This window comes from Fukomys damarensis, unplaced genomic scaffold (genome assembly GCF_012274545.1).
Source record: "Fukomys damarensis isolate Sample0158 unplaced genomic scaffold, DMR_v1.0_HiC HiC_scaffold_23, whole genome shotgun sequence".
Lineage (NCBI taxonomy): Eukaryota > Metazoa > Chordata > Mammalia > Rodentia > Bathyergidae > Fukomys > Fukomys damarensis.
Window position 1 is genome coordinate 30383167 of NW_022900935.1, and position 25098 is coordinate 30408264.

At 39.7% G+C, this 25098-nt stretch overlaps 1 protein-coding gene and 1 long non-coding RNA gene across 4 annotated transcripts in view; one reads left to right on the plus strand and one right to left on the minus strand.

Moving 5' to 3' along the window:
* The window catches only part of LOC104852555, an 87367-nt gene that overhangs the window by 33535 nt on the left and 28734 nt on the right, over positions 1 to 25098 (plus strand). For 2 of the 3 annotated variants that reach the window (XR_777520.2, XR_777522.2), the window contains exon 3: positions 13181 to 13283. This is a non-coding gene — a long non-coding RNA (uncharacterized LOC104852555). Of the gene's footprint in view, positions 1 to 11915; positions 12029 to 13180; positions 13284 to 25098 lie in introns of those variants that run through there. The other variant, XR_777521.2, reaches the window with a different exon arrangement.
* The window catches only part of Rab3b (RAB3B, member RAS oncogene family), a 55554-nt gene that overhangs the window by 23919 nt on the left and 6537 nt on the right, over positions 1 to 25098 (minus strand). The gene's annotated exons all lie outside the window — the stretch shown is intronic.

The window sequence follows — 25098 nt, forward strand, 5'->3', positions numbered from 1 at the left end:
ATATAATGTATATATTATATGTATATAAATATATATTATACATATATTAACTTAAAAAATTTTATTAGCACCTGTTTTTAGCACCTAATGATTATATCCATTGTGGGAACTTGGTATGTGCGCATAACACATTTTAATTTTTTTTCATCCTCTTCCTCTTCTCTCCCTCTCCTCTCTCCATCTCTTGGTCCCTTTCCCTTTTGCAAAGATCTGTCTTCCTATTTCCTATCATCTATCTTTTATTTTGCTCTTCAAGTTATTTATATTCTGGGTTTCTCATATAAGAAAACCCACAATATTTAAGCTTGTATCATGATATCTTTAACTCCTTCAGGAAGATACCTAGAAAAGGAATACCTGGGTTGAATGAAATTTCTGATTTATTCACTTAACATTATAGTCTCAAGAAGTATCCATGGCCGGTGATTTAGCTCAATGGTTCCACTGCCTGCCTCGAAAGTGCAAGGACCCAAGTCTGATCCCCAGTACCAAAAAAAAAAGAAGTATCCATTTTCCTACAAATGACTTAAATTTATCTTTCTCTATAGCAGAGTAGGAATCCATTGTGTCTAAACACCACATTTTCTTTATCCATTCATCTGTTGATGGACATACAGGTAGCATCCAAGATTTAGCTATTATGAGTTGTGCTGTTAAAACATGAGAGCACATGTATCACTGTATTATGATATCTTTAACTCCTTCAGGAAGATACCTAGAAAGGGAATACCCGAGTTGAATGAAATTTCTATTTCTATTTTTTTGAGGAATCACCAAACTGATTTGCATAATGATAATACTAGTTCACATTCCCAACAACAATTTAGAATGGTTTCTTTTTCCCTACAGCCTCACCAGTATTTGATATTATTTGAACTCTTGATGATAGCCATTCTTTCTGGAGTTAGATGGCATCTCAATATTGTTTTAATTTGCAATTCCCTAATAAACAGAGATGTTGGACATAATTTTCATATATTTATTGGTCATTTGTACATCTTCTGAGAGGTGTCTGTTCATGTCAATTGTCCGTTTTTGTTTGTTTGTTTGTTTTTTGATGGGGAGTAATTTTGGAGTAATCTTAAAAACATTATTAGGCCTTAGGTTCTTCAACTGTAAGGCAGTAACAAAAATACTAACTTTGATGTGGTTGTGAGAACACAGGGCACAGGGTTGGTGATCGATAAAACTCTTTGTAGCTACTGATATTATTACTGTTGATATTGTAATTACTATGTTGTTAGAAAAGCAAGGTTGAAAATAATAAGCCAGTTCTCATTATCCTGTGCTCAATAGAATATAGCCTAAAAAAATCAACCTTGAACCTCCCTCTTTTATTTTTAGAATTTTCTTTATTTTTGTGGCACTTGGGATTGAATTGAAGACCTTTACAATGAGATATATCCCCTATCCCTTTTCATTTTTAAATTTAGTTTAAAAATTTTTTTCAGGTACCGGCGATTGAACTCAGGACCTTGTGCTTGCGAGGCAGGTGCAGTGCCACTGAGCTAAATCCCCACCCCCTTTATTTTTTATTTTGAGGCAGAATCTTGCAAAGCCACTAGGCTGTGCACCAGGCTGGACTCAAACTTGTGATCCTCCTGCCTTAGCCTTTCAGAGTGCTGCACTTACAGGAGTGTGCCATCAAGCCCATCTTATTTTTAAAAATCGTGTTGACAAATATGGATTCCTCTTCTACTGATGAGACAGAAATAGAACAAAAGAGGAGACAAGAAGGAGGAAAAATAAAGAGGAGTGGTTCACTGAGTACTTGAGGAAGTAAGGAGACCATATCATCTGGAACAATCAAGTCACTTCTCCCAGCAGACATTGATTGCTTTTTATATGGCCACAGCATTATGACAGAGATGGATACTGGAGTGAACAAGCCACTGTCCTAGCCTCCAGCAGCCTTGTCAGTGGCCAACAGACACATGGGCAAGGGGACAGGAAACAATATCAACCAAGGTCCTACTGTGCAGGGCACTTCAACAAAGCACTTTATTTGTGGAGTGTCATCTATTATTTATAGTAACAAAATAAATCTGCTAGTTGAGCACTCTTACGTGCCAAATACATACTAAGCACTTGCCCTATGTTATTAATTTTCAAAACAACCTTCTGAAATTCTGTTATCTCTATTAACAGGTGAGAAAAAAATTAAATAATTTGTCCTAAGATCTTGCAACCAGTGCATGGCAGACTGAGAATCAAACCTAGATCTGTCTGATTCCAAAGCCTGTGTACTTTCCAAGACACCTTTTGCCCATTGTTTCTTTTAATTGTTATATCAGCATGAAGCAGGTCAAGTTTGAGTCTCCATTTTACATATGAGTTAAACGAGGGTCACAGAAATGAAGTAAAATGCTATAAAAATTATAAATCAAGCTATAAAAACTCAGACTTCAAATTCCATCTTTTGATCAAAACCTACAGAATTTTCATATGAGAAAATGTAATTAAAGTGTTTGAAGGTAGGGAGGGGAGGAGGGGGTGAAGGGAGGGTGGGGACAAGGGGAAAAAATGAGAACCAAGACCTGGCATGTAAGGGTACAAGATCCCAGTAATGAACGTAACTGTACTGTCTACCTAGAATGTACCAATAAATTCAATTTAAAATAAAAAAAACAAACCTACAGAATTTTCAACATAGCCTACAGTCCACACAGCTTGTAGTATTCTGAGGTTGTTTTTTTTGAGACAGTATCTCACTATATTTGCTCAGTCTGATCTTGAACTCATGGGTTCAACCAATCCTATTGCCTCAACCTCTTATGTAGCTAGCAATTATAGCTATGTGTCACCACACCCTGTATATTCAACTATATATTATTTTTTTTAACTTCATATTTTTTTTAGATTGTTTTTGGTACCCAGGATTGAACTTGTGTCCTTTTGCTTGCAAGGCAGGCCACCGAACCGCTGAGCTAAATCTCCGGCCCCAAGAGTTTTGGATTTTTAAGGCTACTGTGAGGCTAAGGAGAAGGCCATGAAATTGGCAAGTAAAAATTTCACCAAACTCACTATTTTTTTCTTTTTTTTTTTGTACCAGGGATCAAACTCAGGTCCTTGTGCTTGCAAGGCAGGCACCAGAACCACTGAGCTAAATCCCCAGCCCCAAAACTTCATATTTTTATTAGTGCATATTTTTCATACCTATTGATCACATTCATCATAGGGAATATATACTTGTACATAACACGTCTTAATTCTTTTTTTCTGGATTCCCCTCCCCTACCTTCAACCCTCCTTTTCCTCTCCATTTACAAGAGCTTTGCTTCCATTTGTTTCCTTCTGTTCTCCCTTTTTCACTTTATCCTTTCCTTTCCTTCCCCCTACCCGCTCCCTTGTTCCCTTTCCTATTTGAATATGTTCTTCCTATTTCCCAACATCTATTATCCATTATGTTCTTTGTTTATCCTTTGGGTTTCTCAAACAAGAGAAACAATGCAATATTTAAGCTTGTGTGTTCCATTTATTTCACTTAAGATGATAGTCTTGAGGTGCATCCTTTTTCCTACAAATGACTCAAGTTTATTCTTCTTTATGGCAGCATATACTCTCCACTGTATATAAATACCACATTTTCTTTTTCCATTCATCTGTTGATGGGCATGCAGGCTGTTTCCAAAATTTAGCTATTATAAATTGGGCTGGTATCAACATGGGTGTGCATATATTGCTGTGATAGGATGCTTTAACTCTTTCAGGAAGATACCTAGGAGGGGAACACGTGGGTCAAACAGAACTTCTAATTTTAGTTTTTTGAGGAATCTCTATACTCATTTCCATAGTGGTTGTACCAGTTTTCACTCTCACCAACAGTGGAGAAGTTTTCCTTTTCCCCACATCCTTACTAGCAGTTATTACTGGATGAGTTTTTGATGATAGCCTGTCTTTCTGGAGTGAGATGGAATCTTGGTAGTTTTAATTCACATTTCTTGAATGACCGGTAATGTTGAAAATTTTTTCATATATTTATTTGTCATTTGTACTTCTTCATCTGAGAAATGTCTATTCAAATCATATATTATTGATCCTCCTTAGTTCCCTAGGACAGGACCCAACCCACTCTGTAGCTTTGCAGATAGGAGGTCCTTCAACCATGCATAAAGCTTCCAGGGACCAATAATCTCTCCTCAATCACAGCATAAGCTAGAAATCACCTGCAAGGTTTAAGTGAAATCACATGTGTTTGGCACGCAAGTGCTCAACTAATACTCGCTCCAAAAACAGACCCTTTATATCTTTATGGCATTTCCTCACGGTCAACCACACATGCTACACTCAGTATTTTCCTTCCTTTTTTTTTTTCCTTTGTTTTGGTTTTTGAGATAGAGTCTCCCTATCTAGTTCAGGCTGGACTTGAACTCACTTGGTAGTCTAGGCTGGCTTCAAACTTCCAGCAATCCTCCTGTCTCAGTCTACTAGGATTACAGGCATTTGCCACCACACTTGGTTTCCTTCCTTTTTTTCTCCTCTATCTTTCTTCCTCTTCTTCCTCCTTCTCTTCCCCCTCCTCCCCCTCCCATCCTCCTTCTCCTCCTGCAACTTCTTTTTTGGCCATACTAGGAATTAAATCCAAGGGCACACTGAACTACATTCCCAGACCTTTAAATTAAAAAAGAAAAAAACAACTTTTTTTTTTTTTAACATTTTGAGACAGGGTCTTGCTAAGCTGCCCAGGCTGCTGTTGAACTTGTGATCCTCCTGCCTCAGCCTCTTGAGTAGCTGAGATTATTACTGGCTTGCACTGCTGTGCCCAGCTGCCATACTTATTTCTGTTCCATTTTCTGTTCATGCCACTCTCTCTACTACACATGTCCTCGCCCAGCTTTCCCACTTGTCTTGATCATCAGACGCTTAAATTCTAATTAAAAGGAAATTTTTTAGTTTATCCCCTCACTCCAAAAAGAATTCCTTCCACAGCATACTTACACTACAATATTTTCAGTGATGGCTGCCCACCACCTCTCAAGCAGCCTGTCCACTGGTGAACAGTCTGATTATTAGAACATTTCTCCCATTACTGAACTGAAATATATCTGTGGCATTTTATCCATTGATTATCTGTTATCTGGAGGCACAGAGAATAAATCTATTTTGCTTGCGGCAGCCCTCTAAATATTCTAAATACTTATATCTGTTTAACTTTTAGACTTTACAGGGTTTTTAAAAATTATTTCAGTTAATTCCTATAAAAATCATTTGAATGACCATTATCTCATATCACAAAAGGGGCAACTAAGGCTTAAAGAGGTAAAAGACAAGGAATGATGGAGAAGGGTTCAAATTAAACCAGCTCTTATATCTGGAAGAGACCAGTGCTCTTTTCACAAGGTTGCACCACTGATGTCTTCAATCACCAGTTACAAAGATGTTGACAATTAGCAGAATGACCCAAACAGGAAGGGAAACTGGAAACCCACTGAAGGGAAATGCACTGAAAGAAGATGTGAGGAGAATAGTACTGCAATCTTCAACTATCTGAAGTACATAAAGGGTTTGCCTTCTTTTCTCTGAAGGGGATTGATTCAATATCAAGAGAGATAAGCAGATGAATACAACACAGTAGTTGCTTAACATCAACAGTATCTGTTGACCACAAAAGACAAACCCACATTGGATTTGGTTCTGGAGCAGCAGAGGCCCCTTCCCATGAAGCTTCCCAGTGCCTTTCCTTGAGGTAATGCTGAGCTGAACTCAGACGCTGTCCTGACCATTCTGGCAATGTCACATGCTCCAATTATATGCCTTCCCGGCACCATGTGCTTTTCTTTTGTAGCACTCTTCCCCTACTGTAATTTTGTATTTACTTGTGTAATTATTTGATTAGGGTCTATCTCCCTTGCCAAACTGCAAGTGCCACATGAACAGGATGTCTGGTTTTGCTTACTATTGTATCTCCAGTGCCTGGCACAGTACCTGGCACATAAGGTTGGAATGCCTGCCAAAAATACTTATGGAAAGCGTGGATTGATTGGGTGCCTGCAATATTTTGGTTGTCAGAGGAGTCTTTCTAAAATTCAAATCTCATCATCTCCTTCTGTATCTAAATCTCTTCCCTGGTTTTCCAAAGCCCACAGCTTCTCAGTAGACAAAGACCCTTCAAGATCCAGTTTACACTTCCCTTGTAATTCATTCTAACTCCTTGACTGAACCAATGAACTCCAGTATGGCCTAATTACCTGTGGTCTCCCAAATATATTGCTTCTTCATACCCCTGGGCCTTTGTATATGCTACTTTTTGCCTGGCCCACCCTTTCCTTTTTATAATCCACATTCTTATTCAAATATCTCCTCTGAAGTTTTCCCTGACTTTTTTCTGTGTCCTCAAAGTAAATTTCTTCCCTGTCATTGTATGGTTTGGCATTATATCATTACTCACATTATTTTATTATAATTACTCATTATTTTTCTGTCTTCTCTTTCAGGCCATGAGCACTTTGAGAGTGAATTATATTTAGCTGAATTCCAGACCCTCAACCATAGCACCTAACACATAGTAGATAGTAGACGCTTAATGCTGGTAAACAAAACTTAAGGGATACATACTAAGTAAGAATAAATCATTTAGTAGTTCAGGGTTAGTTAAAATAGGGTCTGTAGTAACATACACACTACTTCCTCTTTCTAGTCCCTTTCAGCATTATAAACAGAGGGAGGGCCAGAGTAGTTACAGAGCTTGGGAGGTCACACAATGAACATGAAGTTATCTTTGGGGCCCCATTCCTGGATCCTGCTTATTGCATAGCCACACTTTTCCCTCCTTCTCTTTGATTTACTCCCTGCTGGACAGGTTGGGGAGTGGGGAGGATGAGCACCAGGGAAGCAGGCAGGAAATAAGAGCATTAACCCCACCTGCAGACCCACAGATGCCCAGCTTCAAGCCTTTTGTATTTCACAGCAGCTGGGAGCAGAGGCACTAAGTCCCAGAGGAATGGGAGGAAACTGGAGAGACTAGTTCGATGGAGCCTTAAAGAAGGAAAGGACCAAGGAGTGGTGAAAATGGCCCCTTGGAGTTGGTTTGGTATCATGGCTGTTCTCAGTAGTAGAAACCACACTACAGAGGACCCTAGAGTTCATAAGCACTTAGGTTGTATGATCTCATTGGATCCTGACAATGATCCTGTGATGTAGACTTTTAGACACAAGAGGCATCAGTCTTGGTGCTCATTTAGTCTGACTCCTTTGCTTTACATTTAGGGAAACTGAAACTCAAATACTCAGTGACTTTCCCAATATCACTACCACTAAATAAGTACTTTTTGGCTCAGCTGGGACTCAAATTCAAACATCCTGGCTCCCAGGCCCAGTGCTCTTTTTAGCACACTATATCACTGTCACCACTGATTTACAGATAGGAAAGCTGGAGTCCAAGAATACGTGAATAGTAACTGCTTAGCTCCTTGATGGCAGAGGGCAGGGAAGAGGTCACTAGAATCCAGGACTGAGGACTGTAAAGCACTTTCCTGCCCTCTCTGATTCTATGTAGACTTGTCCTGGTCATAAGCTTCCTATTCTGGGAAGTCCTTCAGGATCCAGTTTCAAAATACTTCATACTTCCTTTTGGGCATCCACAGAATGTACTTTGCCCTCTATTTTAGCAACAGTGGAGCACAGACTATTACAACTAGAAGGTCCTTTCAGAATATCAATTCCAAAAATATGAGAAAAGGAAAACATGGAACAAAGTCTGTAAATAGGGGAGGGTTGAGGGGGTGAAGGAAGGGCAGGGGTATGGGGAAAAAATGAGAACCAAGATCTGTCATGTAAAGGTACAAGATCCCAATGATGAATGTAACTGTACTGTATACTTAAAAAGTACCAATAAACTCAATTAAAAAAAAAGAATATCAATTCCACATATATTTACTGAGTCTACACTGTGCCAGAGAATAAGACTCATGTGATCCCAACCCTTTGGAACTGTCTTGGTCTAGTGGGACCATACATGTGACAAATCCTATGACATGTACACACATAATCAACTCCTTCATTTTACAGATAGAAAAATCAAAGCCCAGAAAATAGAGTGCCCTCTATTCTTATTTTTGGCATTGGTCTTTCAGAGAAAACCCAAAAAAATCAAAATCTAAAAATTCTCATGGACATGACTGCTGATTTTCACTAAGATACAGACACTGCATTTTATTTCAAGAAGATAAAGTGCAAGCCACAGAGCTTTCTCATTTTTCCTCAGTATCTCCTGGCATATCTTAGACATTCTATAAATACTTGTCAAATGAATGTATGACAGCACCTATGTTAGAAATGTGTATCCAGTCCATTGCACCTTCATTCAGATTGTGCCTTGTCATTTCTGTACTCAGGACCTGTAGTGATGGGGAGCCTTTTAGAGATGAGAACCCAAAATGCAACACAAAACTCACATATTTATCACAAAGTACCAACATTGCAATTAAACCTGGATACTGAGGTTTTAACTTAGAAAAAAATAGCCCATACATTAATATGTCTTGTCTTAAAAGAAAAACAACGTGCTTCCCATAGGTTTGCTACAACTGGTCTAGAACAATGTTCGGCACCTAGCAGCAAAAAATATTGAATCAATAAAGGAAGAAATGAATGAAAGAAAAGTAGATAATATTGCCCTAAATCACATCCCCCAAATGTACATCCCTCTTCTGGTAAACCTTTCTTTCTTTGGTTTCTGTGATATATCACATTGCTATTCTTTTCCTTCATCTATGCCTGTTCTTGTTCTGTCTCTTAAACTGGCTTCTTATCCTCCCCTGGGTCTTCATTCCAAATTATAGGTAGATATTTCCAACTGTCTGCTGAACATCTTCACTTAGTCTGAATTCCTCCGACATATACATGGTTAACTACTTATTATTACCTAATTCCTGTTTGTCTTCTCCAGCAAATAAGCCATCATGAGTACTTCACACATATCTGGGCACACAGCAGGTATTCTAAAGATATCTGCCGAATGAGCCATCATCCATAACCTCTCAATTCTTCACATGGACAAATTTAGCATCAGAGTTGCCAACCCATTTCCTCTTCACTCTTTTTTGCCTCCAAATTGACATCAGCACCATTCACAGCACTCTGAGAAGTTTCCCTGGGGAATGCATTTAATTTGCCACTTGCTGCATCCTTTATATGACTCACCCAACTCCCCTTCAAAACAGGAAGATGTGGGGAGTAATCTGAGGTTGGAGAGGGCCAGAGGAAATAGAGAAGCTTGCAACAAGATTATACTTAATTTATCCTTAGGTCACAACAAGTAAACAGAAATGAAGAAAGGCAAGTTGGATACTGAAAAAATATAAGTGATAAAAATAGTACTCATCAAACAGAAAATTCACAGAAAAGAAATGGCTAATACATAGATGACTGATCAATAAGCAATTAGAGAAATTCAACTTGAAATGATGAGATAGCATTCTTAACTATTGAATTAACTAAACTAAAATTTGGATAATATTCAATGTCCATAAAGGTAAAGTAAAATAGAAATTTCATTACTGAGATCTCTCTGAAGTAGATAATCTAGGAAACCTAGGAAAAGCTTCTCATATAAGGATGACCATTGCAACAGTATTTACCACAGCCCCAGGTTGGATTAATTTAGTTAACTTACTAGGTAATTCAATAGGTTAAAGTAGTCAATAATGGGTAAAAATGAGCTTTGAGAGGGCTTTTTAGTCATTTAGAATACTCAGTACAAGGTAAGTGTAACGAAGTGTTGAATAAATGAATTAATGAGTGGACATGGCACGTCTTTCCTGTAAAATACAACGAAGTCATTAAAAACATGCTCAAAACAACTTTCTAATAAGATTAGCTAAATTTATAATGTTAAATAAAAGACAGTATAGAAAATCAACTATACAATATGGCCTCAGTGATGTTAAAAATTCATAGAGAAGAAACTTGAAAGAAGCCAGCCAAAATATCAATAATATTTTCTTCTTCTTCTTCATGTATATATGTATATATACAGAGGCCTACAAAAAATATATATACACACTTCAGCATTTTGCCATACTAACATATGTCTCAAAGCTACCAGCCACAACTTTGAGCACCTCTTGTAATTGTAGAGGCCAAAGGTAATTTGCATTAATATAGCGATGTCTCAATAAATTTAGTATTAAAATATTCATACAAGTTTCTGTTTTTCTGATGTATATAATTTTTGGTGATCTCTCTATATATTTTGTTTGTTTGTTTGTTTGTTTTTGCAGTGCTGGAGGCCTCCACAACTCTCCAGGAATAAAGAAATACGGAAAAACACAGAGAAATAAGCATGAGTTGATAATTATGATAGCTGAATAGTGGGGGTTTGTGTACTATTTATTCTCTCAGCTTGAGTTAAGATACATATTTGAAATTTTCCATAATACATAGCTGAAAAAAAAAATAAGAAGAAGGCCTGAAACAGCATAACGTCTGGGGAGAGTACAGGCAGCTCTATTTCCAATGGAGCATAAAATGTCGTATTTCATAGATTTTAAGGGCTTATTTTTCTACATTTGAAAGAAGGATGTAGTTACAATTGATAGCATCTTAGATCCTCTGAAACACTGTACTTAAAATACAATGTGGAGGAGGAAAGTGGATTTGAGGCTACCTAGGTCTTGGAGGTCTTAAATGCCAGACCATGGTGGCTGTATACTGTTCTCAAGAGAACAGGGAATCACTGAGGAGTTTAGTGATCCCCAACATAGGACCTGTCACCTGGAGGACATTTGGTGTGTGCTAAATGGTAAAGTGGTTATGATCAGGATACCACTGCTTATGTCAAGGGCTAGGCGACATTAACTTTTGTGGGAGAAATGTTTGAGGCCTTATTCTCTCCTCCTTCTTGTATTTCATGAGACTCAGTTTTCTTCCTCAATCACACATTTCCTGAAAGCAATAATCATTTCCTTAAAAACCTAAGCCTGCATCATAACTGATGTGACTATCCACAGTCCTGGGTGCTATAGCTCCTTCCACATAACATTTCAAAGCCAAAGTCTCAGCTTTATGCCTGACCAGGGGACTGGAGACACAAGGAGGTAACATAAACAGGACAGGAAAGAAATTCAAATGAAGTCCTCAGGACTCTGGGACTTAACTAGAAAGAGAAATCAGGAGTCCTGGATCTCCAGCCTGATTTCAGCTGTTTTCCCTCTGGTCTCATGGGTCTTTGGCAGGATTGGGAGAGACTCACCAAAGCAGATAAATCCCCAGACACTCATTTGCATACAGGTGCCAGAGTGTTCTAAAAATAGGATCAACAACCAGTTCTATGAAGCAAAAGCCTTGAAATTTATTTACAAGAGAATGGGGACAACCATCTGAGGAGGGAAAAGAACCTGTCAGAGACAACCTGTCTACAGTAAAGATGCCAAAAGTGCAGGCTGGGTGTCAGGAGCTCTGGTATGATTTAATTTTACTACTCATTTACTTCATGCGCTATTGAACACCCTCCTACCCAAACCTTCAATTCTCCAAGTTTAAAACAGAGATACTAGACTGGATGATTCTTAGGGCCCTTTCAAGTACTGAGGAGCTAGCTTATACATTATCCTAAGTCAAGATAATCACTATATTCTACATAATAAAAAGATTGCTATTATAATAAAATATTAATTTCTAACATGAATTGAGTGCTGTCAGGCACTGTGATGAGTGTTTTTCATGCATCATTTCAACAATCCTCACAACCAGCTCTGAGTGAAGTAACAACTCAAAGACACCAGATACTGGGAGGGGAACATAGAGAGCACTTGCAAATGTTCCTTTAGGAAATGTTGGAGCTGCGTATTTAACTGCTGTGCTAGATTGCCTTTCAGGGTGCTAGGATGCTAAACTTATGCCTGGTTTTCTAACATAACATTTTCAGGGACAAGTTCCTTCTCCCAACTCTCTATTGTTTTGCCCCTTAGGTTCTAACCATACTAGAATACTCCATAGGTTCCAAATACTGTGTTCCATGGAGTTTCTGTGCTTTGCTTATTTTGTTCCCTCTGACTGCAATAGCTGTATGCCCTGCCTGATAAACTAGGTACACTTACCATTCAGAACTTGGCTCGCACATTTTCTCCTCTGTGATTCACATTTCCGCCAATACCCACTGGCAGCAGTGATGGCTGGCCACCATTTGTTTTGTTTGTTTGTTTGCCTGTTTTTGGTTTTGAGTTTATTGGTACATTTTAGGGATACGGTACAGTTACATTCATTGTTGGGATCTTGTACCTCTACATGACAAGTCTTGGTTCTCATTTTTTCCCCTTGTCCCTGCCCTCCCTTGACCCTCCTCTCCCTTCCCCATCTACAAACACTTTATTTCCATCTTTTCATTATCTCACATTTTTTTCTTTCCCCTTATTACCCTTCCCCTACCCATCCCACCTTCCCTACACCTTTAGCTCCTTTCTTCCCATATCTCAATGTCAGTAATCTTATTAGGATCTTCTGTATTATTTCAGATTATTCAAACCAGAGAAACTATTCGGTATTTACATATGTGTGCCTTATTTATTTCACTTAGGAGTATATCTTCAATATATATCCATTTTTCTATGAATGAATCTATTTTCTCATTCTTTGTGGCTGAGTAATATTCCATTTTATAGAAAAACCACATCTTCTTTATCCAGTTTCCAATGGATGGGCAAATGGGCTGTTTCCAAGTTTTAGCTATTACAAACTGTGCTGCTATAAACATGGGTGCGCATATTTCTCTGTGATATGATTCTTTTAATTCTTTTGGAAAGATACCCAGCAGAGGGATGGCTGGGTCAAACGGAACCTCCAGTCCAAGCTCTCTGAGGTATCTCCATATTTATTTCCATAGTGGTTGCACCAGTCTGCACTCCCACCAACAATGAAGAAGGGTTCCTTTCTCCCCACAACCCCGCCAACATTTGTTATTGTGTGATTTCTTGATAGCAGCCATTCTTTGTGGGGTGAGGTGGAATCTCAGTGTTGTTTTCATCTGCTTCTCTTGAATGATCAGTGATGGGGAATATTTTTTCCATATATTTACTTGCTGCTTTTACTTCTTTGGCTGATAAATGTCTGTTCATTTCTGATGCCCATTTTTGAATCAGGTCTTTATATTTGGGGGGCTGATTGTTTTGAGTTCTTTATATATTCTTGATAATAGTCCTTTGTCTGAGGAATAACTGGTAAAAATTTTTTCCCCACATTGTAGGTTGAAACCATCAGCAGAACTAAGAGACAACCGCCATTTGTTGAAGTAGAGCGCCAGGCACAGAATTTCCTTTTTCATACTCATTTTACAATGAGTCTTGGAGGTAAATAACTTGTCTAAGGTCATGAAGCAGGTAAAGATCTGAACCATATGGTCTAATCAGACAGTCTGCCCTCACAGCCTTCCTCTTATTCTACCCTCTAACAAAGCACTATTATGAATTACCTAGGTATTGTCTCCATCAGACTTTAAACTCTTCCAGTGATTTTCATGTAAACACTACATATAAATTCTTCCCATAAACTCTTGGTTTTGTTTATTCATTTGTTTTTTAATGAGTGAGTGAACTGCTGAGAGGTAATCTGGAGCAGCATTCCCAAGAAGGGGTAGGATCAGACTAGAGTCAAGACCAAACCAGGTTAAAAAAAAAAAAAAAAAAAAGGATGCAGTTTCTCTGTCTAATATTTCTTTGCTACTTTAAATCCCTTTGGGAACAGACCAAATATCTGTACAGTCTTGCTATGCAGTCCAGGTTGGCTTTGAACTAACTATGCAGCCCACCCTGGCCTCAAACTCAGTCTTACTGCCTCAGCCTCATTACACATGCCTGGGCAAAACTATTTTTTTTAAATATCTGTGCACCTTGACATCCACTTCTGTTCCCAGCTCACATGTGGGATTATCTGTTCCAAGAAGTCTTTTAAAATTATCCTCATTTTCATCATCATTTAACTTTAACGTTCCTTCTGCACTTTACATGCCATTTAATTAAAACACTGTACACATTTAATGAAAGGGTACTGAGGCACAGCAAAAAAGAGTATGGACTTGTGGAGTAAGCACATCTGAATACAAATTCCAGCTCTGCCACTTTCTGGCAATGTGAACATGGGCCAGTTGTTTGGCTTTCTGAGCTGCATATTAAGGCTGATAATAATATCCTTTTCTTGGTATTGTTGGAAGAACAAATTGAGATGTGTTGTGACAGTGCCTTAGCAGCTGTAAAGCTCTGTATAAATATAAGTCATGTTCATTCACTTTACAGTTTGCCCTTAATCTGCTGTTCTTCCCCCTTGAGCCACCCCTGGAACAGGCCTCAGATTCTTGGGCAGCTGCAGGTGTAGGAAAGTGTACGGAGGGAAGTGCTCCAGAAAGCAGGGCTGGCAATTGCCTAAGCAAACTTCTATGGAAAGGAAATTAGGGGCTAATTATGCCTCTGCTCGTGGCAAATTTCTAGGCCAACCTTTGGGCTTAATCAGTTGACACAGCAACACACAGGTGGGGGAGAACAGTATCCTGAGAGGACATTTTCTCTCTTCACAAAATGGCACCTCATGACACAACGTCTCACCTCAGAATCACTTTGATGTTTTTCTATTCACTCTCTCTTCACTCTCACTGTCCTCATCTCTTTCTCTTCAAGTCTAACTAAAGAAACTGAAAGGTTTAGCCTGGATCCCTATTTAAAAGAGTCCCTGTACCCTGGGAGGCTGGCATATATCCATAGTTCAGGATCTTCTGAGGAAGACCTTTTGAATCAAGCAGTAGGAGGCCAGCCTGGGAAGCATCTCAAAAAAAGAAACAAACAAACAAATAAACAAATAGTCCCTGAAAAGGATGCCAAAATGTCCTGGAATGGCTATGGTATAATACTTAATTATTGCCTATGGTTATGGTTTTTATATGCAGAAATAGTGTGGTTCAGTGGGAAGAGCCCAGGTGTAGGAATGAGTCACAAAGCTTAGGTTCAAGTCCCAGTCAACCCATTTACCATCTGTGTGACCTCTGGTAAAGTACACACACTTTACTTCTCTCCACTTCAACTTCCTCGTGTGTGTAATGAAAATGACAAGACCTCTTCTTGTGGTCATGCAATACAGACATATCAGATGATCTGTCTGGACTGAAGTCCACAATAGCTCTGAGAAGAAAGCAGGTAAGAAAGCAGCAAGTCCATTCTACAGAAAGGCCAAATCCAGAGGAAACACAGACTTCTCAGTCCCTGAAGGGAAGAACTGATAGGGAAGGAAGGTAGACTAGTATCTATGGCTGAGAGAAGGATCATCTAGCCTCAGTTTTGTGAGCTACAAAGCCATATCCTGAGCATCCACTTTTATATTACCAGTCTTTATTTAATCCTTATTCATGGCAAAGCCCTGTGCTTGATATTAGAGCTGCAGCCATGAGTGATACCTGGCTCCTGCCCTTGGGGACATTATACTTTGAAGGGAAGACAGATAAGTTCCAGATATTTGCAACACAGCTGGTTGGTGTGCAAAGTTAAAGAGAGGCCTTTAGCCAAGGCGGGGTGGTCATGGGCCACCAAAGGTCTCCCAGGAGAGATGGTACTTGAACTCAGTCTTTAAAGTTAAATGGGAGTTTGCTAGCAGAGAATGAGAGAAAGAGGGTAATCATTAGAGAGGAGGTAACAACCTGGGCAAAGCAAGGGGCAAATAATATAAGTATATCCCAAATATCCCAGACATGAAGAGGGTAAGAAGACAGGACAATTAAATGTAAATAGTATTCCAGTTGGATCCTGGGATACAAAAAGGACTCTGGTAAGAAGTAAGGAAAATGGAATCCAACCATGGACTTCAGTTAATCATAATGGCTAATTTTAACAAAGGTACCATACTTTGTAAGATGGTAATAATAGAGGAAACTGAGTGTAGCGTAAACAGTTATCCCTCCATATTTTTAATCTTTTTGTGAGTATATGTTTGCAATGTATAATACATAGTTATTGTGAGCAATAAGTGCATATACATATTGCATCTTGGTCCTTTTTACTTTTCTTCCCTTCATCTCCCTCCCATCTCTCCCCATCCCTAGCTAGGCCCCCTTAGCATCTCCACAAAGTCTTTCTCCCTGTTTCCTATCATCTATCTTTCATTTTGCTCTTTAAATTATTTATAGTTTGGGAACTTTCTGCATTGTCTTTGCAATTGTTCTATAAATCTAACACTGCTCTAAAAAATAAATATAAGTGTGTCCTGTGTTGGGGCTGGGGGTTTAGAGTGCACGTGGGTGAAGCACAGACTGCTTGGAGACTGAGTGGCTGAAGATGGAGCTGGGAAGGTAGGAAGGGCCTGCGATTCCAGGCCAAGGAATTTCTTGCTTGATGGGGAGCTCCCTGGGTTTTAAGAACTGGAGTGACAGGGATCACAGAGCATTTGGAAAAAACAAGACTGAGAGCAAGAAGCTCCATTCCGGCTGCTGCTATAGTCTAAGGGAGCAATAACAGGAATCTGAGGTGGGGAAGAGGGAGGAAGAACAGCCAGTCTCACAGTCAGCCCTCAAAAATGGCTTAAGGAACGGATTTGAGGAGGAGATGCATTTGAGAGAAATTTGAGAGATGGCATTGATAGTGCTCGTGCTCAATTGGATGAATTGGGCAGACAGGATTAAGTGTGACCCTCAGTTTTGAGCTAGGGGCCGTGGCAAGGGTATTCAAGATGAGAGCTTAGACATCCCCTTGGACTTGATCTCCTGTCCATCTGGGCCTGAGCTCAAAGCCTGTGCGTCATTAGCACAGAGTCAACAGACTTCACAGAGGAAGGTGATAAGCACAGGAGTACAGAGAGGATGAGTGTCCAGCGGTCACCTGGCAACACAAGGTGTAGGACAGTGATGTTGGGCAATGGTGTGGGAAAAGGAGTCTGCAGAAGGAAGGAATTATAAGTCCTCAGGTGAATGGCCTCCTCTACTCACACTTTTGCTTATAGCAACACTCAGGCAGGATCCAAGAAAGCTAGAGAATGTCCAGCCTTCAAAAGCAACTGGACATCTTCAGGAGCAGAGCAGCTACTGAAAATGGGGATAAAAGGGCCAGACTCACATCTCATTTCTCTGCTGATGACTCCATTTAGTTAAACCTCATGGCTCACAAACTTTTTTTTTCTTTCCCAGTACTGTGGATTGAACCTAGAGTCTCTACACTGAGTTACATCCTCAGCCTGTCTGTGTGTCTGTCTGTCTGTCTAATCTATCAAGACAGGGTCTTGCTAAGTTGCTAAATTACCTAGCCTGGGCTTGAACTTGTGATCCTCCTGCCTCAGTCTTCCAGAGTGTTGGGATTATAGGTGTGCATCACCATGCCTGGCTCCCATGGCTTGAAAGTGACAGTCACAACAAGAACAGTCACAATAGTACAGCACAGAAGAGCAGTCATATATTCTGGCTCTCTCTCTTTTACAATGTGACCTTATATTCACTTACTCAGCATCTGTTACAGGAACCTGCTAGGTCCTTATCTAGTGTTGTCCCAATCTTTGTACAATGCTAAGAACATTCTTCCTATTTTACAGCTGAGGAAACAGGTTCAGAGAGACTACTGGTGCCATGTGTTCATTCTACTTATACCACAGCTGAACTGAGACCCTATTCCTCCTCTTGTCCTGACCAGAAGATGCAGTGGCTCCTTAGAGAGCAGCACATTGAGTGCTGACTCCGTTAAAGCCCAACACTTCTCAACTTTGGGTGCCTATTAGAATCACCTGCGAAGTTTTAGTGGCAGAGAGAGAGAAGAGGGCTGGCAGAAGGGAAAGGGGGCTGGAAAGCTAACAAGTGATAGTTTGCAACAGATAATACAGTATAATATGTCCTTTATTGAGAATGTTTGTTTGGAGGTTCCAAATGTTAGCTGTGGTATTGATTTTCAATCTTCTTGAGGTCCTTGGGGTACCACAGTACTTTGGAGACAGTGGGTAAGGCAGCTGGTGGAAAAGAACACCAATCTTAGCCGTAGAATTTTGACTTTTTTTTTTGAGACCAAGTCTCATTGTGCTGCCCAGGCTGGCTTCCAACTCCTAAACTGGAGCAATCCTCCTGCCTCATCTTCCCAAGTAGCTAGGGACAGCCATAATTTTGAAACACAGCTGTACCGTTTATTAGTCTTGGTAAGATTTGGTCAAGTCCCTGTCTTGTCATCAGTTCAGACTGGGGAGATTCAGGCAGTCTTGAAGAAGAGATGAAGAGCTGTGGATGAGATTAAACATCTTTATACTCAGTTGCTACTCAGCAGCACACACTTGCGTGGCAGTCCAGCTATGTTTAGGTGTCTACATAATGGCGACAATGTGTCAGTAATGACTTTGGCTATATAAATTATGTACTTGGGATAGTATCAACCTTAGTTATATCAGTTATTTACACTGAGACCTGTGAGTCCCATGTGAGTCTAGAATTTTGCTGACACAGAGTTAATATAGCCTAGAAATCCCCACCCTCCCACACGCACAGTGTGAACCAGAGTGCAGCCATCTTGGGCTTCATTTTTGCCTACAGACCATTAATGTCTCTGTGTCTCAGTTTCCTCATCTGTTCTGTGCACCATTGCCTATGATAATTAAAAGGGAAAAAAGCAAAGCACCTATAAAATAGGTAGTGAATATAATTCCATTTTCACCATTTACAAATGGTCTACCAAAGCCCTTACTTACGTGAAGATATAACAAGAAGGGAAGAGAGCACAAGGCATATAAGTAGGCTTCTCCCAAGGCCTCCAGATTGCTTGTTGCTTCCTTTCTTGTTATCCTTCAATTACTAGGAGAGGAGGTGGAGTAGATGTTGCTGCTTATCAGCCCTACTTCTAGATCATTCTCCTTTCCTTTTTCAAATGAAAGCAAAGTAAAACAAAATACTTCTAACTTTGAATCTGATATAAGATTATGCTTAGCCCTCTACTGGCCAGTGTACAGATGCTGGTTCACAGTTATTTTCTTCATATTCTTAGTGATTTCTGTAACCACAGAGAGAAATTTCCATTGGACTCTCATTTCCTTGAACTTTTCTTTTCCAGTGATACTGATCTCCAACCCTACCTTGGCCATTTGTACAGTCATACCCTGGACCTCATCATTGCCAGTAGTAACTTCAAAGCTCCCATAACCAGATCATTATGATCTTTCCAGCCTGCTTCTTCTAGATTCCATTTCAATAGTCTTCATCCTCTGCCATTTCTTCACTGTCTCTCACTCCCTGTATCCTTCTCCTTCCCGCCCAGCTTGAATCATACAGTTAGTGACTTCCCTACACATGCTCCTGACTGACTCCTTTAGCTGTCTGTTGCTTGGCCCTACTCACTCAGCAAAACCACACTTTTCAGCCAGCTTTCTGCCTATTCCATGCCTGTATCCACTGAGCAAAACAGGACTTGAAAGAAACACACAGCCATGGTTTAAATTCATGAATACATGAATTCTAATTTATGATCACTAATTTCAAGTAGAGCCTTAATGCTGTAAGAAATCAAATTAATTTTTGTACCCCACTTACTCTCCCACCTTCCTAGATAATGTTCTCTTCAAATCTCTCATTTTTGTTTGTTTGCTTGTTATTTTGGTACTGGGGATTGAACTTGGGACCTCATGCTTGCAAGGCAGTCAGTAAGCAGAACCACTGAGCTAAATTCACGGCCCCAGAATCAACTGGCCTTTTTGTTTTGTTTCTGTTTTTTTTGTGGGGGAGGACCAGGGATTGAACTTGGGTCCTTGAGCTTGCCAGGCAGGTGGTGGAACCTCTGAGCTAAATCCCCAGCCCCCAAATCTCTCATTTTTCTCCCCATCTTCATCCTTAGTTGATGACCTCACATCCTCCCTCATCAGATAATTGTATGGAAGAGAACTCCCGCTGGCATGCTTAACCCCAACCCACATCTGTATTCAAGCCCTTGGCTTCTCCCGGTGATGTCGGTGCAGGGTCTTGCCAAATCATTGAATTTCCCAGATTGGGCTTGAATTTACAATCCTCCTGACTTTCTGCCTCAGTCTACTAGAGTGCTGGTATTATCGGAATGTACCTCAGTGAATGCAAGTTTTTTAGGCTAATGTGGGGCAAGGAATTTAGAGGCAGAAGAAAACATATTGGCATATTTTTAAATAAACTTTTTATCTGTGAAGACTTTGATGACTTTCCCAAGGAGGAGTAGGAGCTGCTCTCCTCCAAGTTCCTACCACAGTTTCTTCATCTCTATATTATATCATTTTTCTGTATTGTAGCTATTTTTCCTTTTATGACAGTGCTTGGCACATAATTACTGCATGACACATGTTTATTGAATGAATGAATGTGCAAAGAAGGCTCTGGGTTATTTGTTTTTCTCTCACACAAATTTATATAAATGGAAGAGAATTATGGCCCTACAGGATGTATATTGAGGGCCACCTTGAATAGCCAATTAGGATTGTCAGTTAATTTACAAATTACAAAGGCAAACTATGCCTGCAATTCTAATTTGACTTCCCATAGTCTTTGTTGTGATTTTAAAAATCAGATAAAACCTCTTCCAGCAGCTGGTGCCTACAGGGTTCAGGGAGATGAAAGTCTCAGCATGTCTCTGCAGCTACACCAGGAAGCTTGCTGCCTAGAAAAATCAATTCTGATTATCACAAGTGCTGAGCACAGGATGGTGTGCTCAAAAACTGTCTCCATATTCATGGAGCCACAGGGGCTTGTCAGAACCCCAGTCTCCCAGTTCAGACTCTAGATTTTCCTGTGCTACCCATCAGTCTTTCCACTAGTTTCCAGCTGAGTTTCAGGTATCTTGATTTCACCTTCCTGAAGGTGGCAAGAGGAATCCACATGGGTTTGAGGTAGGCTTTGTATGTTTATATGACTCTACAGTAAGCCCCTGAAGACTTTAATCATGTCCTTCATCTAAACTTTTATAAGTAATAAGGCTTTCACATTATTCTCCATCTCTCTGATTCCTGCATCTATCTCTGAATGGGTTCCAAACTGCCAGACACTATGTTGGTGCTTTATACACATTATCTCCTTTAAATCATGATCACCACAGCAAAACAAGTGGAACAATGGAAGTATACTCAAGTGTCATGATCACTAAGGGCTGCAGAGGAGGGAGTTGGAAAGAAAGAGGAAGGAGAAAAGCAGTACCAGGGCAGGCCCAGTAGCAAGGGCAATGGCCTGTACATCCTTTACAGAGAAAGAATTCCTGAATTTGCAATTCAAGCATACTTGAGAGGCCAGCTGTCCATTCTTTTGCCTTTATATGAGTAACCCCAGATACAGGAGACACTCCTGTCTTTAAAGTTTTTGGCATGCAAGCCACCAAAAAAAGTCTCATTGGTGGGAGTAGGAAAGAAGAGACTGTCTTTCCACAACAGAGGCCCTGTCACTGCATCTCCTGGCAGGGACCAGACCTGGAGTGAGCTACTGTAGTGCAGGTCATCAGCTAACTAATGTTTCGAATTGTGAACAGAGTTGAGCCTGAATCCCAGCTGCAAGTTCACATGAGGCTTAAGTCACAATTTAGCAGTTTCCAAGCTCTGAATCCCAATGTCTGAGTTCAAAATAGGTCTTATTCTTTCCTTCAGGACTTACACCATAGATGAAATGTGATCCTTTTCATTCATATACTTCACGTATATGTCTTCTGCTAGAGTGCAAATTCCATGTGAGTAGGAAGGATGTAACCCCACCATAGTACAATACCTGGCACATAGTAAGCACCAGATAAATGTCTACTGAATGAATGAAACAGTGAAGTTTATCACTTTCCTATGTACAGGTAACTTGAAATCTCTGGCCTCAGTCACCCTTTCTTTAAGGAGATATCTACCTCCCAGAGTCGGAGGGAAGGTGTTAAAAACACTAAGAATGATTTAAAGCACATATCAGAAGAATTTGCATGGCTGACAATATCTATAGTCTTTATTCAAGGCTTCATAGTTCTCTATGAGCTTTTCCTTCCACTTCCAAACTTGATTTTCACAACAACAAATGAGGCAAGGAGAGCAAAGATCATTCCTCCATTTAATAGTTGGAGAAACAAGCCCAGAGGGTAAGGGTCACTCCAGATAACAAGACTTCAGGGCAGAGACAGGACTAGAACCCAGGACTCCAGAATCCTAGGTTAGTTCAGTCTTCCCACAGATCCGTAAATTCTTCCCCTGACCAGTACCAGACTCACCAGTCCATACAATGGGCCCTGCATGCAGGTGATGGAAGCCCCTCCTGCTCTTCTTTCCACTGGTCTCCAAAGGTTGCTTAGCAACCAGCACCCAGCAGTAAGTGGCCTGTAACTGGGTCTGCTGTTATAAAGTTATAAGTCTCATATGTGCTTTTGCTCCCTAGTAATGAGAGATTCCTCTCGTAGCCACACTTCTCTGGGAAGGTTTTCTTCTCTGATCCACAATCATAGCCTCTCAGAAAACAGAAGGGTCTCTAAAGGACCTACATGGTAAGGATCACAGGAAACAGGGCAATTCAAATGTCCTCATCATTCAATATCCCCCCAGATGACAGAAACTCTTACTGTGAGTGGTCCTGCTCTGCCATGTTCATGATATCCTTGTCTCTCCTCTCCACCTTTGATCCTGACAACAGCTTTGTAAAATACCCTAGGAGAGCTCAAATGGAGGAATTAAATAAACATCTTATGCCATACTATTAAGTCCCTAGGTGCTCTTCCAGCACTCCTGGAACCTCAGATGGAGAAACCATGGAGGAGACACAGTGGCCCTTTGTATGTAGACCAGGAGGCAGAGAAAAGCAGGAGCCTAACATTTCTTGTATTCCGAATATATGCCAGGTGTGCCATACTGTCATATTAGCTTCTCTCAAACCTCTGAGGCATTTTTTGCTGCTTTGTTTGTTTGCTTGCTATTTGTTTTTTGAGGCAGGGTCTCCTTTCGCAGTCCAGACTGGCCAAGCTGGTCTTAAACTCATGATCCTATTGCCTCAGCCTCTCAGAGTCAGAATTACAAGCATGTGCCACTATGCCCCAGGATCTTTTAAAAGCCCAGCAAATCTTTCACATTCAAGATATTTTGCATTCATAGAAGCTTACCAAAACTCACACAGCTTTTTAAGAAATCACAGCCAGGGGCTGGGATTTAGCTCAGTGGTGCCACTACCTGCCTTGTAAGCAAAAGACCCAGAGTTTGATCCCTTGCACCAAAATAATAATAAATAATAATAAATAATAATAATAATAATAATAATAATAATAATAATAAATCACAACCAAATGTGGTGGCTCATATGGGCAATCCTAACATTCTGGAAGGCTGAGGTAGGAGGATCTCAAGTTCAAGCCCAGACTGGGTATTTCATGATTTAGCAAGACCCTGTCTCAAAAATAAATAAAATTTTTAAAAGGCTGGGGATATAGCTCAATGCAAAGGCCCTGCATTTGATTCCCAGATTTTTAAAAGTCACATTTGTGTATAATTTAGATATATATGTTTTCATTGTTTTAGTGTTATGGACTGAATGTTTGTTTCCCTTCAAAATTTGTATGTTGCAGCAGTAACCCATAGTGTGACATATTTGGAGATGAGGGCTCTAAGGAAGTTACTAAGGTTAGATGAGGTCACAAAAGTGAGATCTGGATGCAGTAGGATTAGTGTCATTATAAAGAGAGATACCAAGGAATTTTAGCTCTGTCTTTTCTCCACACCCACCCATAAGGAAAGCACATGGGAGTACACAGTGAGGAGGTAACCACCTGCAAACCCTACTGGCACCCTAATCTTGGACTTCTTGCCTTCAGAACTGTGAGAAAATAATTTCTGTTGCTTAAAGCCACCCCGTACTTTGTTGTGGGAGCCTTACCAGACTAACACACTTAGTTCAGACCCTTATAATGCTCCAAAATCACTGGTGTCTTTCTTGCTTGTTTATTTTCTTGCTTTTCTTCCTTTCTTTTATAGCTGATCGGTATTTTATCTATTTATTTTAAACTGCTTTATGAGGTATAAGTGACATACAAAAATACACATATTTAACATATATGATTTGAGGAAATTAGATACAAACCATGGTTTCTTTGCCTCATTTCTGTCATACTTTACCTGAAGCCGGGATTTTTGAAAATAAAATTTAACTTTGTTGGACCGGGGATTTAACTCTGTGGTGCTGCCACCTGCATTGCAAGCACAAGGTCCCTAGTTCAATCCCCGGTACCAAAAAAAAAAAAAAAAAAAAATTAACTTTGTTAAAACCTTTATATAGCTCTCCATTGCCTATGACAGAGGTCTCTAAATTTATGTCGCTTTAAGTAAAAAAAAAATTAGGTACATGCACAGTATGTGATTATTTACTTAGGATATAGATATAGAGAAAGAGAAAGATAAAGACTGCCAAAAAATGTATACACACTTCAGTAATTTTCTGTACTAATAAATGTCTTCAAGCTAATGGCCACCACTTTGAGCACCTCTTATAATTGTAAAGGCCAAAGGTAACTTGTATTCATCTCATGAAGTCTCAATAAATTTGGTATTAAAATATTTATACAAGTATTTCTTTGCTTGATATATATATTTTTGTACACAAAGATGTTAAAATATATAAAAATGAAATAATACTTAAAAGTTTAAATTTTAATGTATCTATGAACAGTACATAAAACTGTTAACTTTGCTACATAAAACTACATACACATCTTTTAAAACCCTTTGTTTTTGTTTCTTTTTGAGACATGGTCTTGCTTTGTAGTCCTGGCTTGCCTTGAACTCACCCTGGACTAGGCTAGACTTGAACTCATGCTCCTGCCTCAGCCTCTTAAGCGCTGGGATTACAGGTGTTCCCCACCACACCTGGCTGGTTTTTGTTTTTTAAGCAAAACAGTGTGATTGACTAATCAGATCTAATTCTGTCCTCATTGATTTTACCTCAATATGTGGCTGGCAATGAAGTTGTGCCAGGAATTGGAGAAACATCAGTACAGCCATTTTCTGAGGCTCACTTGAGTTTACTATACTATACTTAGAATAGTCTTCAATCAGAGGTTTCTTTTCAGGACTCTTTAAAAGCCACATATCCATTTTGATGTTTCATTTAGGTAAAACTTGATAGTAGCATAAAAAAAATCCACTTCACAGGCATAGCAAAACTGCAAAAACTCAGAACAGGCTGAAAATGAACAAAGAAGTAAAGGAACCACCGTT